The 14,751-nt window shown below is 44.4% G+C and overlaps 1 long non-coding RNA gene and 1 pseudogene across 3 annotated transcripts; both read left to right on the top strand.

Moving 5' to 3' along the window:
* The first annotated feature begins 2,328 nt into the window (after positions 1 to 2,328).
* On the top strand, positions 2,329 to 8,010 carry LOC136487361 (uncharacterized). 3 transcript variants are annotated; one of them, XR_010767231.1, is made up of 4 exons: positions 2,329 to 2,874; positions 3,289 to 5,437; positions 5,543 to 5,655; positions 7,245 to 8,010. It is a non-coding gene; the product is annotated as an uncharacterized lncRNA (long non-coding RNA). The 3 variants fall into 3 exon arrangements; XR_010767230.1 differs by having other exon boundaries at positions 5,374 to 5,437; positions 7,245 to 7,997; XR_010767229.1 differs by having other exon boundaries at positions 2,329 to 5,437; positions 7,245 to 7,996.
* A 4,610-nt stretch (positions 8,011 to 12,620) lies between these two features.
* LOC136458928 (uncharacterized) lies at positions 12,621 to 14,175 on the top strand (annotated as a pseudogene).
* The last annotated feature ends 576 nt before the right edge of the window (positions 14,176 to 14,751 follow it).

The raw sequence follows: 14,751 nt of genomic DNA, 5'->3' as shown, positions 1-14,751 counted from the left end.
GATGGATGAAAATGACTGTGTATTGATTGATGAACAGTATACAAATATTTATATAAGCCCAATGGGCAGTTGTCTGTTGATGAAAAGGTGTCTCTACAGGATCTAAAGGTGTCTCTACATTAAACCGTAATTAACCGTTGCTATTGACGGGATTAACTAATTGATCACAATTTATTTAATCTTAACAATACTAACCATATAATAAACATATCGGCTGCCTAAGATCAAGTCAAGCCGTACAGCGCGATAGTTGTGTGGGACTACTAGTGGCCAGTAGGGGATGCGTCCAGATGCATGTTTTATAAGAGCATCTCTAATAGTTTCAAAAAAGCACTCTGGTACATCAATGAGTTTTTCGGTGCCTAAACAAAGTTGGGAGTATTTTTATTGGCAATGTATCAGGTGCAAACCAACTAACCTGTGCAAATTTGAAAAGTACCAATCAGGACCACTAGAGACTGATCCAATAAATAGGGTGAGAGGTGAGATTTTTTTACGCTTAAGCCCTCCACCCGCCATCCTTTTTTGCGCTCAAGCCCCCTCACCCCATTCATTGGATCAGCATCAAGTGGTCCTGATTGGTAGTTTCTAAGTTTGCACAAGTTAGTTGGTTTGCACATGATATGTTGCCATTTTTATTGGGTTCTTAAAATATAGAAGACAATTTTGCATCAGAAATCCCATACTATTTCTAAATCACCCCCAACCACTTTTATACTTTCTTTCTCTCTTGTACATTTGCATTAACAACCCTGTTCCACTCTTTATTATTTTTCACATCATTCCACCTCCGGTTGGCTGATGATAAGCACACGTATATTTCCGCGCGATTGGATGATTTCCCCAAGTGCGCAAAGACTGAGAGTTGAGATAGGGAGATTAATTTTTTCAATCTTGCCAAAAAAAAAGACTGAGAGTATGTTTTGGAAACCCTTGAAGATGCTGTAACCAGAACTAACGGTGGTAGGTGGATCCAACAGTGGAGAAGCAATTAATTGGTGGTTATGCGGATCCCTGCTGGGTAAATGACTTCCCCCAATATTTTCCGGATCCTAGGCTTATGACCCATCATTGAATCACTATCGCATATCCGACAGTGATGATCTAATAGTGATTGCCTGTTCTATTGTAGTGATATAGTATTGTGAATGAACCTGAGTAAGCCATGTGTCCGGTCTGATCCCCTTCCAAACTTCGATTTGTAACTTCTCTTGTGGATAGTGATATCACTGATCTCATGCTTTTGAATAAAGATGAGTTTTGCTTAAGAAAAAACAAGTGCAGCATGGTTGACGACGACGACCGTGGACTCGTGGTCATGGAATCTGGAGCACATTCACATTGTGCATGGATAACACGGCATTAGGACTGTCAGTGGAATGGCCGGCAAGACTTTTTTTTTTTATAAAGAGCAAATTTATTAACAGCAGTGTGCTGCAATGAGGGCGAATGAGTCACCCGATACAGATTGCAAAGCCGTCATCAAAGGACAGCCATTTACATGAGATGCATTAGTACAGGTAATCTGCATTGGAGAACTAGTTGTGTTCGAATGATTGAATGCCTGGATGGCTAGGACATGAGCCGTAGTGTTGTGCCGTCGATGAATCTTGAAAGTTCTTGCATTGTTCCTTCTGGAATAATTAATAAATGGCTGTGTGCAGCGCTTGATCTCCTAGTGGAACGTCACGAGCTGTTGACTTCGAGTCAACAAAGAAGTGCAGATAGCTATCATGCTGTGGAATTTGAAAAACACGGCATTAGGAGGACCATCGGTGGGGACAAGGAGTAAGGAAGAAGTGCACGCGCTTATTGCTTGGATTGCTTTGTGTTTGAACAAGATGTATGATCTATTGCTTTTTTGGAATTTTTATTCAATTTGTAGGCATTAATTACTACTAGTTAGCATGCACGTGCGGCACGTGTATAGAAGATATTTGTTGTTTTTATTTGCCATTTTCTAGCTTGTTTGCCCTTATCATCTTATCATATTATTTCCATGTTTTTTTTTAAAAACCAACATTTTTTATTTTTGCATTTTTTGTTTTTATTTATATTAAAAATTTTATGTTTTATAAACTTTTATAATTTATAATTCGTCGCTAATTTTTATATTGTGCGTATGTTGGGGCATTAGAGTAGAATTTCATATCGTTCAGGTAAGGTATTATTAGACACACCAATCATGTTTTTTTCCTTATTAATGATTTTTTTATTCCGTTTTTTTACCAACTTTGTATTTGTATATATTTTATTTTCTAATTCTAATTGGACCAAAAGCCCATAGACCCTGGTAGCAGCGAGCAAGTGGCAAGCGTCCATAATTGTTTCTGTCAGCATCTAATTTTTCTACAGCAGCGCATCCCAATTCAATGTCTTCTCCATTTCTCTCCACCTCCTCTCCTCCATTTCTGCCCGTACTCCACCCTGCTCTGTAGAGCACCACCGCCGAGGCTGGCCGCGCGTCCCAGTTCTTGCCGCCGGTGAAGAAGTTGAGCCGGGCAGAGCTCCTTCGCCGGGTCTGGCCGCGTTGCCCATATAGCTGGCCGCCGTAGCTGGTGAATCTGCCCGCAGGTTGCTGGGGCAGGGCTGCGCCGGGTCTGGCTGCGTCGCCCAGGGCTGTCCACCGGAGCTGGTGGATCCGCCTGCAGGACGCCGGGGTAGATCTGAACCGGGTCTGGCCACGTTGCCTGCTGGCCGCCGGTACAGGGCCGCGCCATTGGGCAGGTTGTCGTTGCTGGCTGCGTCGTCCGAAGGCCGCCAGGGCATGCTCTCCTTCTCGTCTGTGAGGTGACGAGGGCGCCTTCGGCTCCTACTCGGCGAGTCCAGTGTTGCTCCAGCGGCTCGTGTCTTCTTGCCGCGTTCTATTTCGTAGTAAGTTCAGTTAATTTCATTTAAATGTCCATTTCCCCCCTTTAATCTCTTTTTGTTAGCAATAATATGCCTACCATATTCAGTTTTTGTATTTGGTCACTAATCTAGTCAAACTGAAAGCGAAGTTATGCGCGAGAATTAGTAGATTATAGAGATACATAGAACATGTATATGTAGGTATGGATAGGATGTCTTATAGAATCAGAACCTAGCACCATCATCACTTTTTGATATATCTGTGTTGGATGGAGGGTAAATAGAGTAAAACTTTGTAGCTAATAATGTCATGTACCTCAAGCATGTAACAGTTGCAAAACTTATCTCTTAACATCTGTGGTTCCTGTGGCCAGCTCCTACACATGCAACACCTGCCATTCAAGCTGTATATACTGAACTCAATTTTTTTTCTTGCAGTGAAGTTAATGATTTTGCATGTTTCCTTGTTCCTCAGGTTCACCTGGTGAACCTCTACTACCCTTATGCTAAGCATGTAGGGGTTCCTAATCCTTTTGGTAATCAGATTCAACTAACTTCATTGGAGAAGGTTCTCAACACCGAGTCTAATGGATATGATGTTAATCTCCTGAAACTAAAAAGAACAAAGTGTGGATATTTTTTTGTGTGACATTTGTTTTGGTTCGTCCGTCTGCCCACGCCTGCGATCCCACGACATCTCCCGCATGCCATTCTCCTTGATTGAATATTGCCTGTCATATGATAGAGGAATCACGGCAAAATAGGAAGTAGAAAATTATTGTGCTATCCATATACACATTGCATGTTTGCATGCACCAGCATACATGGCAACGAGCAAAAGGAAAGAGAATTAACACAGAATTCAAATTGGCCAACCTCTTTTGGTGCGACTTTTTTTTGGGTCGCTCCTCCCTTCCGGCCGTGCGATACCCCGCGTGATAGAAAAAGAAACTGTCATCCCTGCGATCCCCGCCTGCTTTGAAGGAAACAAATCGATCACCTAAGGCCACATGCATGGAAGGAAACAATAATCATCCATGGAAACAATAATCATGCTTGGTAAAAGAATTGTTGGGGCATTACAAAAGGCACAATCCAAATTATTCTATGGATTAACTAAACTTCAGTTAAATTTTTAGCAGATGCAGAGATAGTAAAATGAGAGTTTCTGTCTAATATTTTGGGGCTCTATGCTGTCACTTAGAAAAAAAATTATGTTGTCTCATAGGACAAAAATATATTCTATGATAAAAAAAACTATGCATGTGCATGTTCAATACTTAGGTGTACTACATGATGGAGTTAACATGTCGGTTACAACAGTTCATATGGTATTGTCCATAATTTAGAGGGTATTAAATTTAGGCTGGGTGCATAGTAGGCCACCTAGCTTTATTCTTGCAACTTCTACCTCTTTATGTGTTAGTCTTTGCCAATGGTATAATTTGTTCGCAAAGCTCAAGCAAGAAAATTGGCAAAGATCAAGTAAGACGACTCAATGAGGTTGGCCCTTAATTTTAGTGTTTCCAGCATGCAGACCTGAAATTAAAAAGTGGCTGCTCCTTGAGAACATCAGTGGTGCCAAATAAAAAATGTGCAGGTTATACATGGTGAGACTGGTGAACCTTCTATAATTTCATAAACGAATATTTCCCGTAGCAACACAGAATTCGATATATGCCACATTTAGTTATTACTATTAGTTCACGAACTGAGTTAATTCAAACAAAACCTTAACTGACGTCCATTATATGTATGAATGCAGCCAGTTCTCTCCTTTTATATTCAACTAGGTAGCGTGCCCGTACGTTGCTACGGGACAACTAAATCTTTTATACTAAAAACACACGGATCGCACGATAAGATAACAATACTGTTAAATTAAATATCGACGTTAAAGTGACATTTAATTCACAAAGCAAAGTTCATGAAATTAACACAGTCACAGAGAGCGCGGCGTCGCAGGCTCACAAACTCTACTGTATAGACTTTTTCATGATATGGCTAAGATAATATTTTATATCGGCAGAAAGAATTCTCCGATATCCATTTCTTTCATTGTAATCCATTTATCTGGACAATGTTTGAGGTGAGGGCACGGTTACAGTTTTTGGTAGCTTTGCAATATTGTCTGAATAAACATATATGTTTGAGGTGAGGGTACGGTTACAAACATTGTCCAGATAAATAGATTATAATGAAAGAAATGGATATCGGAGATTTCTTCCTGCCAATATAAAACATTATCTTAGCCGCATCACGGAAAAGTCTATAAAGTAGAGCTTGTGAGCCTGCGACGCCGCGCACTCCGTAACTGTGTTAAATTCATAAACTTTGCTTTTTGGATTAAATGTCACTTTAACGTTGGTATTTAATTTTTACAGTATTGTTATCTTATCGTGCGATCCATGTGTTTTTAGTATAAATTGTTAGTTATCCCGTAGCAACGCACGGGCACGCTACCTAATCAGAGAAAAAATGATATTATTTGAGGAGTCATTTCTGTAACGGTCATCTCTGCAGAGTACTTGCCACCTATGTACATTGGAGGCAAGGCAGACCCATTTGTGGTCCTGTACTTAAAGAGGTGAGAAACCAAAAAGAAGACAAGGGTTATTATCTTTTTCAATCTTAGAGTTATGTACGTTCATATATTTTTTTTCAAGGCTCTCATAATTTAGTATTATTGCAGGTTGTGATAGGCACGCTAAATCCAATATGAAACCAGACATTTGATTCATTGTACAAGATGCACTGCATGATTTGCTCATGGTGGAATTATGTGACCATGATACATTTGGAAAGGTGTGCATTCTGTCTCTTGCATATTGTTTGTTCATTTGAAATCTAAAACTCCCTACCTTGATTCTTTGTGGCTTCACGACGTTACTTCCAATTTGTCCCTGTGTTATTCTTTATAAGGTTTTTTTCGTTTCGTTGGCTTGACCAAATAAACATTCTGGTTTAACAAGTCAGAGAAAAACTGTGCGAGAGGCGAACTGAGTGGCACAGCTAGGTTTTTGGTTGCTATATGCAAGATTCTCTTGTTTCACAATTTCAATCGTACCTAAACACAATAATATATTATTATAAATAGCTGAATATTTTATTAACATTAGACCAATGAGTTTAATAATAATCTTGCAGTAACCAAATCTGTAATCAAACTTGTGTTGTTTGCGATCAGCATGCTTGGATTAGGATGACATTGTTCGTTAACATTGACCTTAGCCCTTAACTTTGCACGATAGTTACGGTGATATTCCCGAATTTTAGCCCGTCTTTCTGCGTCTGCATCTTTATCATTACGCTGCACACCAGTATGTTCTGTTTCACATTTAAGTGTGTTTTGCCTCAAATATATAACATTTAATAGTACTGCAGTAATATTTCAAATTTGTAATCAAACATTGTTGTTTGCTATCATCATGTTTGTATTAGGATGATATTCTTCATTAGCACTGGCCTTAGCCCTTAACTTTGCATGATAGTTACGTTGATATTCCTGATTTCTAGCCCGTCTTTCTGCCTCTTTATCATTAGACTGCACATTAGTCTGTTCTGTTTCACATTGCAATTAATTCTATTACACATTTATAATATATAATAGTATTGTAGTAACATAATTAACATAAGTTTAAATCAAACCTGGTTGTTTCGCTATTATCATGCTAGGATCAGAGTGTTTTTTTGTTTACCAACAGCCTTAGCCCGTAACCGTGCACGATAGTTACGCTGATATTCTCGGCTTCTAACCCGTCTTTCGACATCAAGTCATTACATCAATAGCTTGTGCTTCACGTTTCCTTTTACATCCTATTGAATTTCTATTCTCCAAGCCGACTCCATCCTCTAACAAATATACGAAAATGTTATTTGATTTTGAAATAAAAAATCCACATAGACTGATTTTTAAAAAAACAAATAACATATCACCTTGAACCTTGCCATCTTGTCTTGTGGTCAGATTACCATCTTGTCTTGTGGTCAAAGCCATAACAAGGTTTGGGTTGTCTTGTTTATATTAATATGGAGCACTGCAAACAAGGAATTTTAAAGCAATGGTGAAACAAAAAATTAAAGATAAATGCATTTAAGCAATTCAGGTTTAGTTGCAACTTGCAAGTCAGAAAAGAGTAGATTACTTTTTAGAAACATGTAGTTGAAAGAGAGTTCAGAATAATTTGCAACTTGCAAGTCGAAAAAGAGTAGATTATTACTTTTTAGAAACATGTAGTTGAAAGAGAGTTCAAAATAATTTTAATAAACATGCAACACAGATTATATTAATCAATCTTTAATAGAACATAATCAATCTTTATCAGATCATATCAACACAAAAATAAAAAATTGTATACCTGCATTAATCAAACTTCTCGCTTCTGATGTGTCAGGCAGAGAGCTGTAGGTGTCCACGACGGCAGGTCAACAGCTACAGACGTGAAGGCGGTGCCGGCCGCTGGAGACCCACAGATGAAGCTACTGCTGGACATGCATTCACGACACGTGCTGTATGCCGAGGCCCGGAAGGATGTGGTGGACTTTCTGATCACGCGTGCGTGACTCCGTGCCGCGGGAAACCGACGAATGTGACGCCCTGATCGATGTGCCGCGGGAACCCGACGAACTTTCTGATCTCGCATGCGTGACTCCGTGCCGCGGGAAACCAACGAACGTGACGCCGCAGGAAGCGTAGGTGGGTAGAATTTAGTCTCGGGTAGAATTTTGTCTCGGTGAAAGACGCTGTGACCGTTCGGAAGTGGGTACCTGTGGGTATAAAATTGTCTCGGTGAAAAAAAAACAACGCTGGCGATGGAATTGTATGGCAGGAACGTAAAAATCTTACGTTTTGTAACATGTGGCCCACTTGTTAGGAGGTAATGATGTTTATTATGCCTTAGATCAAGATCTCAAATCACATCTAAGGGTTAAAATATAGGGTGGGTAGGAATTTTCAGATAACAGATATTTTTCAATTCCTTCGCTCTTTTATAGTATAGAGTATAGATAGATTTACTCTTGCATTTACCTCTCTCGTGCACTGCCAGGTCTGATTTGGAATATGTCTTGGCGTCCAGTCATGAAACTATATTTCAATTTTGTAAATCTTCTGAAGTGGAACTTCAACTTATTCATAATTATAATGGCGTGTTATTATATATGGAAATAGCATAATGAAATTAAAATTCCACCCTCATGGCATGGTTTCAGTTAATTTCTTTGACGGCATAGTGGCCACATTGGTGCCAGTTCTCATTGCTAATAATGCGCACAAGCTTGTCTGTTTAAGAGCCTATTATCATGATTCATGAGAGTCCTTATACTTGCCCTCTCACAGCCCATGCTTTCTATATTAATAATTTTGGAACTATATATGTGATGTGGGGGCGCTAGTACCAAAGGCATCCCAGGGCTCAAGATGCAGCCAGAACGATAATCCAGGAGGTGCATGCTATAATCAATGGCAGTTAAGCTGCCAGTTAGGGGTTAAAAACTAGAGAGGCGCATGCACAGCCAGCTACATGCAATCAATGGCAGTAGGCTGCCGGTTAGGGAGTACTGTAAGAAGTTAATGGCTAGGAGAGAATCGAGGAGGTAGGACTCAGGAACTTCTATTTATATCTTGTAAACGGCCGAGAGAGGAAAAAAAAGGAATGAACAAGAAACAATCTAGTTATCTCCAAATATTCTAATATCCCTCCACACCGACTTTACCCGGCCTTCCTCTTGGCAATAGTTATCCTCCCTTTCCCTGATATGAACTAAGGTACTAAGGTTCATAACAATATATGTAATTCTTGGATATGTATCTTGTTTTATAGGAATGGAGATGTACGTACTGTTCTGATTGTTGAAGATACAGAAGGATCAGTTTATGGTGGATTTGCATCCTAGCCTTGGGAAAGGCACAGCGAATGCGATTATAGAGTCAGTACAGTACGTTTATAGAAACTGCCCCTCCTGAGACTATATGTCTTCTGTGTGCATATAGGATTGCTACTGTTGTTTTTTATAACACCAAAGTCGTTTCTGTTTGATCCAAAGTGAGACAGAGCTGACTGAGCTCATGGTTTATAGTTGTAACTCTTGGACCTAACTGTTAACTGTCATTTTATTCCCCCTAATTTTGGCTGACATGTCTTTGTGTGCCTATATGATTGCATCTTTTGATTTTTTATAACACTGATGAAATTTCTGTTTGGTCCAAAGTGATACATAGCTGACTGAGCTCATTATTTATACGTTGTAACTCTTGGACCTACTTTGTGCCCGATACGAACTAGTAACTGTTAATCACTCAATATAATCCTTCATCATAACGTACTACGACATGATGCACCGGGCCTCTCCGCTTCTCCTTCCGATGTCATCGGCTTCTCCTTCCTATGTCATCGGATTCCAAGGTTTCCGCATTCGAATTCGATCCAAATATAACTTGGCATATGTTGCGGCAGGATATAAAATGTGCTATCTTGATAAGACGATCAACAATGGCTCAAATGGAATCAAAATCTTTAGACGTCTTGTGCAGACCCACGATAAAGTCCATACTAATATCATCCCACTACTAAGATGGAATAGGTAAAGGTTGCAGTGGTCATGTAGGTTTCAGATGGACAGCTTTCACACGTTGACAAGTATTACACTTAGCTACGTATCGAGCAATCTCTATCTTCATTTTAGTCCACCAGAATATCTGCTTCAGATCTTGATACATCTTGTTGCTTCCTAGATGTATAGAGAAGCTTCATCGAGGATCTGCCGAAACGTAACTCAGGAACTTTTGGTACTACCAGACAATTCTTGAACAACAGAATTGCTTCATCATCAATCCAAAAACACGGAGCCTTTCTAGTTACAACTCTTTCTCTAATATGAGCTATCCCTTTATTTTCTTTCTGAGCAGCAACAATCTGACTCAGAATAGTGGATTCAACAGTAATATTGGCTAAAGTCTCTTGCTGAATGATCTCTAAATTTAACTTTTTCATTTCCTGACACAAAGTACTATCAAAAGGCCTTACTATAAGACAATTGCAATGAGACTTACGACTGAGAACATCTGCAACCACATTCGTTTTGCCTGGATGATAATAAACTTCTAGATCATAATCTTTGATCAATTCACTATATTCTCTGACGCAAATTCAATTCAGACTGGGTAAAAATGTACTTCAAACTCTTGTGATCAGTATAGATATGACAAGCACTTCCCAACAGATAATGACGCCAGATCTTGAGTGCGTGAACAACGGCTGCTAACTCCAAGTCATGAGTAGGATAATGTTCTTCATGACGCTTGAGTTGTCTAGAAGCATAAGCAATAATTCAGCCTTCTTGCATCAGTACACACCCAATATCAATGCTAGACGCATCACAATAAACATAAAATGGCTTTTCAATGTCTGGCTGAGCTAGAACAGTTGCGGTAGTCAGAAGCTTCTTCAAGGTTCCAAGGTTTCCGCTTCCGCTTCCGCAACACTAGCCGATCAGACGTGAGCCGACACGACCCGCTTCCGCTTCATCGGATTCCAAGGTTTCTGCCGCTCATAGGGAGCCGCCGTCATTGGGATCATGGTCGTCGCCTCTGTCGGAGTCCTCTATCGCTGCCGCTGAGGATATCTTGTTCCGCCCGGACTCCCAGGCCTCCACCGCCCCTAGGGCCGCCACTGTCGCTTATCAATTCATGAATGCGCGCAGGGCGAGTACCGTCATCGAGGAGTGCTTCAACCTATTGCATGGTGGCTCCCATGGCGGCCAAAGCTACGCGACGCTTCTAGCCGACCTAGACTTACACGTCAACGTGGCCGCGGATCGCTGAATCTAGCACCATCCCGTCCTCGAGCGCCAGCAGCTCAGCGATGCGCCAATGGCCATGTTCAAGATCACCGTCACCGCCGAGCCCGACAACCGCATCTCCTTCGTCTGGTCGAACAAACTCTACTTGGTCGGGTTCTCCAACAAGTATGGCATGTTGTTCTCCTTCAGCCTTCAATGGAGATCACGATCCACTCTGGTGTCATTTGGTTCTGGGTGCCTGGATTTCTTCAGAACTCGCGATGGATATCATGGCCTACTCAGACTGCTGATCAACAGAGAGCAGGCACTGGCGCACCTGAGGACACTCTTCGCCAGCTACCACGCTGCTGAAAGAGTTTCGTCTAGCCTAGAATCGAAGTCTTTTTGTCTTCAACCAAGCTCCAACGAAACCCAGCCCAGTGCACCTTTGGCCAGATAACTTGTCACGACCTAGCTACCCCGGCAAGCCAAGGGTCCCAACGGTCTCCGACCGGCCGCGAAGGTCCAGCAGCCTCGGTCCGCGACGCGAAGGTCAGGCGTCCCGCGGTCGTGCCATTACGCAAAACTACCTCCGACTTGACCAGCAATGATACGGGGCTGGGCTGCCGTCGCAAGTCCCGTCCGCCTTGTGCTTTGGGGCGACGGGGAGGAGCGCGAAGAGCGTCGGCGAACAGTAGAACGCATATGCCAGTGCGTTGTAGCTTTCTGCAGGTACAACCTGTAGTTAATCAAAAGACACCATTTTTTGCGTCCTACAAAATACAAAACAATTTTTTGCCGGACGACCTCGATCTCTAGCTCCCTTCCCCAAATTCTGGGGGGAAAATTAGATGAGCCCATCGCTCATTGACCGGCCTATGCGCCCCGTCGCTCGATGTCACGCGTGGCGGTGAAAGAAATCAACGATCTCCGCACTCGTCCGCGGCTCCTGAAGCGGCTCGCCGAGTGCCTGGCCGATACGAGCGAAGTCCACGACCCGGGGCGGTTGCCTGGCCGATACGAGCGCAGTCGCAACAGATCGAGTTAGGGCACAGAAGTTCTTTGCCGTAATGGCGGCGCGTCCAGCTTCGTGCGAGGGCGACGCCATGGACGACGTCCGCACGACCTCTGCAAGGGCGCGTCCAGCTTCCTGCGACGCCATGGACGGCGTCGGCACGAACTCCTCCGTAAGGGCGCGTACTCTAGCTTCCTGCGGAGGCAAGGCCATGGCCATATGGACGACGTCGGCACGAGCTCCTCCGTGCATCCCAACGAGCGCACGTTAGGCGAGGGTATTGAGCACCAGGTGCGGCACGGCCATGCCAGTAGCGGCACCGAGGAGCTCGACATCCCGTTAGAGGCACACCAGGACGGAGGGGACACCTCTACCATGGCAGCCCATGGCGACGGCAGTGTTCATGGCCATGATAACACGTCTGGATTAATGGAGGATGAAGTACGTGATGAGGTAATAATAAAATTATACATAATAAAGTTGACAGAATATCTGATATTTTGCTTTATTATAGTACAACTTTAATTGACAACTGATATGTACAGGAGGTGATTGATAAAGCTGCGCAAAATTTGATGACTCCTAAAGTTGGAATGACTTTTCAATCAGAGAACCAGGCTTATGATAAAGCTGTCGCCGAGGAGCGAGCTGCTTCAGGAGCCGCGGACGAGTGCAGAGATCGTTGATTTCTTTCACCGCCACGCGTCAGACATCGAGCGACGGGGCGCATAGGCCGGTCAATGAGCGATGGCCTCATCTAATATTTTTGCAAATTCTGCCGTTAAGGCCTAGCTAGGGTTTGTCACGGCTGGTCGGCCTGCCGGGCCGATCGATCGGTCACGGTGCTTTGAGGTTTGAATCGGGATTCAAGTCGTAAGCGAGAATTTCAGTCCTGTGTTCTTCTCTCTCTGTCCCGATCCCGATTGCCGTCTTGGTGCATCGGATCGGTGATCACACGGGGGCCAGGATCGGATCGGATCGACGAACTCAAGCAAGATGTCGTCACCTCCGGCGGCGCCGGGAGCCACCAGCACGCGGAAGCGCCGCCGCCGCACCTGGGACATCGGGCCTCGCTACTGGGCGTCGCTGCCCGAAGATCTGATCCGCGCGGTGGCGTGGCGCGTGCTGGCCTGCGGCGACCTGCTGGACTACGTCCGCTTGCGGGCCGTCTGCACCAGCTGGCGTTCCGGCGCCGACTCCCCGCGCGGCCGCGGCCTGGCCGACCGGCGCTTCCACCCGCGGCGCTGGATGATGTTTCCCGAGGGCCACCGCATCTACCCCGGCCACCCAGCCCTGGGCGGGTGCGCCCGGTTCCTCCACCTCGACACGGGTGCCTTGGTCCGCGCCCGGGTCCCGCTCCTCGGCGACAGCTACTGGGGCGTCGACTCGGTCGACGGCCTCCTGCTGCTAGTGCGGGACCCGGACCCGGACTACGGCGGCGCCGTCCGCCTCCTCCACCCTTTCATCGGCGACTTCGCGGAGCTTCCACCCCTAGGGACGCTCCTCCCGCACCTGGGCCCGCAGCTCCACGGCTGTCCTCCTCAGTACAGGATCAGGAGGCTTCCGTTTCCTTCGACGCCGCCGGAGCCATGACCGTCATGCTTGCACTTCCTGGGGTAGGCCGTGCGGCCTTTGCTACCCCCTGGACCAGCAATGGACTCTGTCGAGCTGGGAACACGAAATGAGGTTTCCATTGTCGTTCCGGCCAAGGCAAGCTGTACGTGCTGCACACTCCCTTCGGAGAACGTGTACACCAGGTTCTCCAGATCGACCCACCTGTGCAGCAGGATGGGGCGGGCGGAGGTCGGGCGCTGCCACCGCCAAAGCTGATCGCCACAGTCCCTAAAGACAATCTCCCCAATCCTAATTTAGGCCTGGTAGAGTGTGGTTCAGAGATCCTGGTGCTTGGTAACTACTTTGATTTATCTGGGACGTAAATCTTCGTTTACAAACTAGCAGACCTTGTGCTGCAAAGGTTTGTCCCAATAAAAAGCCTCGGAGGCAATACCTTGTTCATGGAACAGAGGAACATAAGTGTTTCCTCCAAGATACTGCATACGGTCAAGGGTGACAATGTTGTCTACTTCACTGGCAGCAGGATTGTGCAATACCACCTCGGTAGTGACAGCTTGTCAACGGCAGTCGATAATTGCAGCCTGTTTGGCCGTGCACCGGGACCTAGTCCCCTCGTCCTGTACGTCTTCAGCTGCTGCATTCGTAATCCGTGGTATGTGCCTAGGTGTATTTTGCTTCATTTCCTTTCTACACCCTTTCCCGCTACCATCGATCAGTCTTGTACTTTGGGTCTCGCTACCATTAGTCTTGTACTTTGGGCCGATAGCTGTTAATTTTTTGCATTACGCGCTGGAAACAAAGGCGTGGAAATGGTGCTACCATCGCCGGCGCAGCTACCAGGAGTTGCGCCGTTTGGACCAATAGTATAGATGTTTATCTTATTTTTAGCTGTTACAAGCATCGTGTAAATTGAGCTATTGAACTGTAGGGGTGGTGTGGCCTTCAATGAACTGTGAAGCCATGCAAATGGGCGCTCCTTGCGCCTTTTAGACATGTAATTGCTCTGCTCTTCTCTTATAAATGAAAGCTGGTAACAGATCTTTCGAAAAAAAAAAGAGGTAGTCCTTCATCCCTTGTTTCCTTAAATTCTGAATTCCAAGATCACAATGGCTTTTCTTTTGTTGCTGTGCATTGCAATTCGCATGCTATTTGTGTGCTTTCTTTGTTTGTTGTGTTTTATTGAGACTTGTGGCATTTTAGGTTTAACTATTTGACTTCAGATACGCAGAGCTGTTTGCATGATGACCGACGATGAGTCTGTATGTTGTTTAGGTTGTTGGAGAAAAGGATTGTCGGTGCAGAAAGTGACCAACACGTAAATATTTGTAGTTTTGACATACGTTGTGATCGGATATGGCCTAGCACTCAATGACACAGGGTTTATATTGGTTCAGGCAACGTGCCCTATGTCCAGTTTGAGTCGGTCGGTGACTTTATTCCTGAGCCCAGGTGCTCGAAGTTTTCTATTGGGTTACAAACGGAAGGAGAAAGATGGGGGTGCAAGAGGTCCGGTCGGACTCTAGTCTGAAGGG

The sequence above is a fragment of the Miscanthus floridulus genome, chromosome 1 (assembly GCF_019320115.1).
Source record: "Miscanthus floridulus cultivar M001 chromosome 1, ASM1932011v1, whole genome shotgun sequence".
Taxonomy (NCBI): domain Eukaryota; kingdom Viridiplantae; phylum Streptophyta; class Magnoliopsida; order Poales; family Poaceae; genus Miscanthus; species Miscanthus floridulus.
The sequence above is the reverse complement of the archived record's forward strand: the minus strand, read 5'-3'. Positions and strand labels throughout refer to the sequence as shown.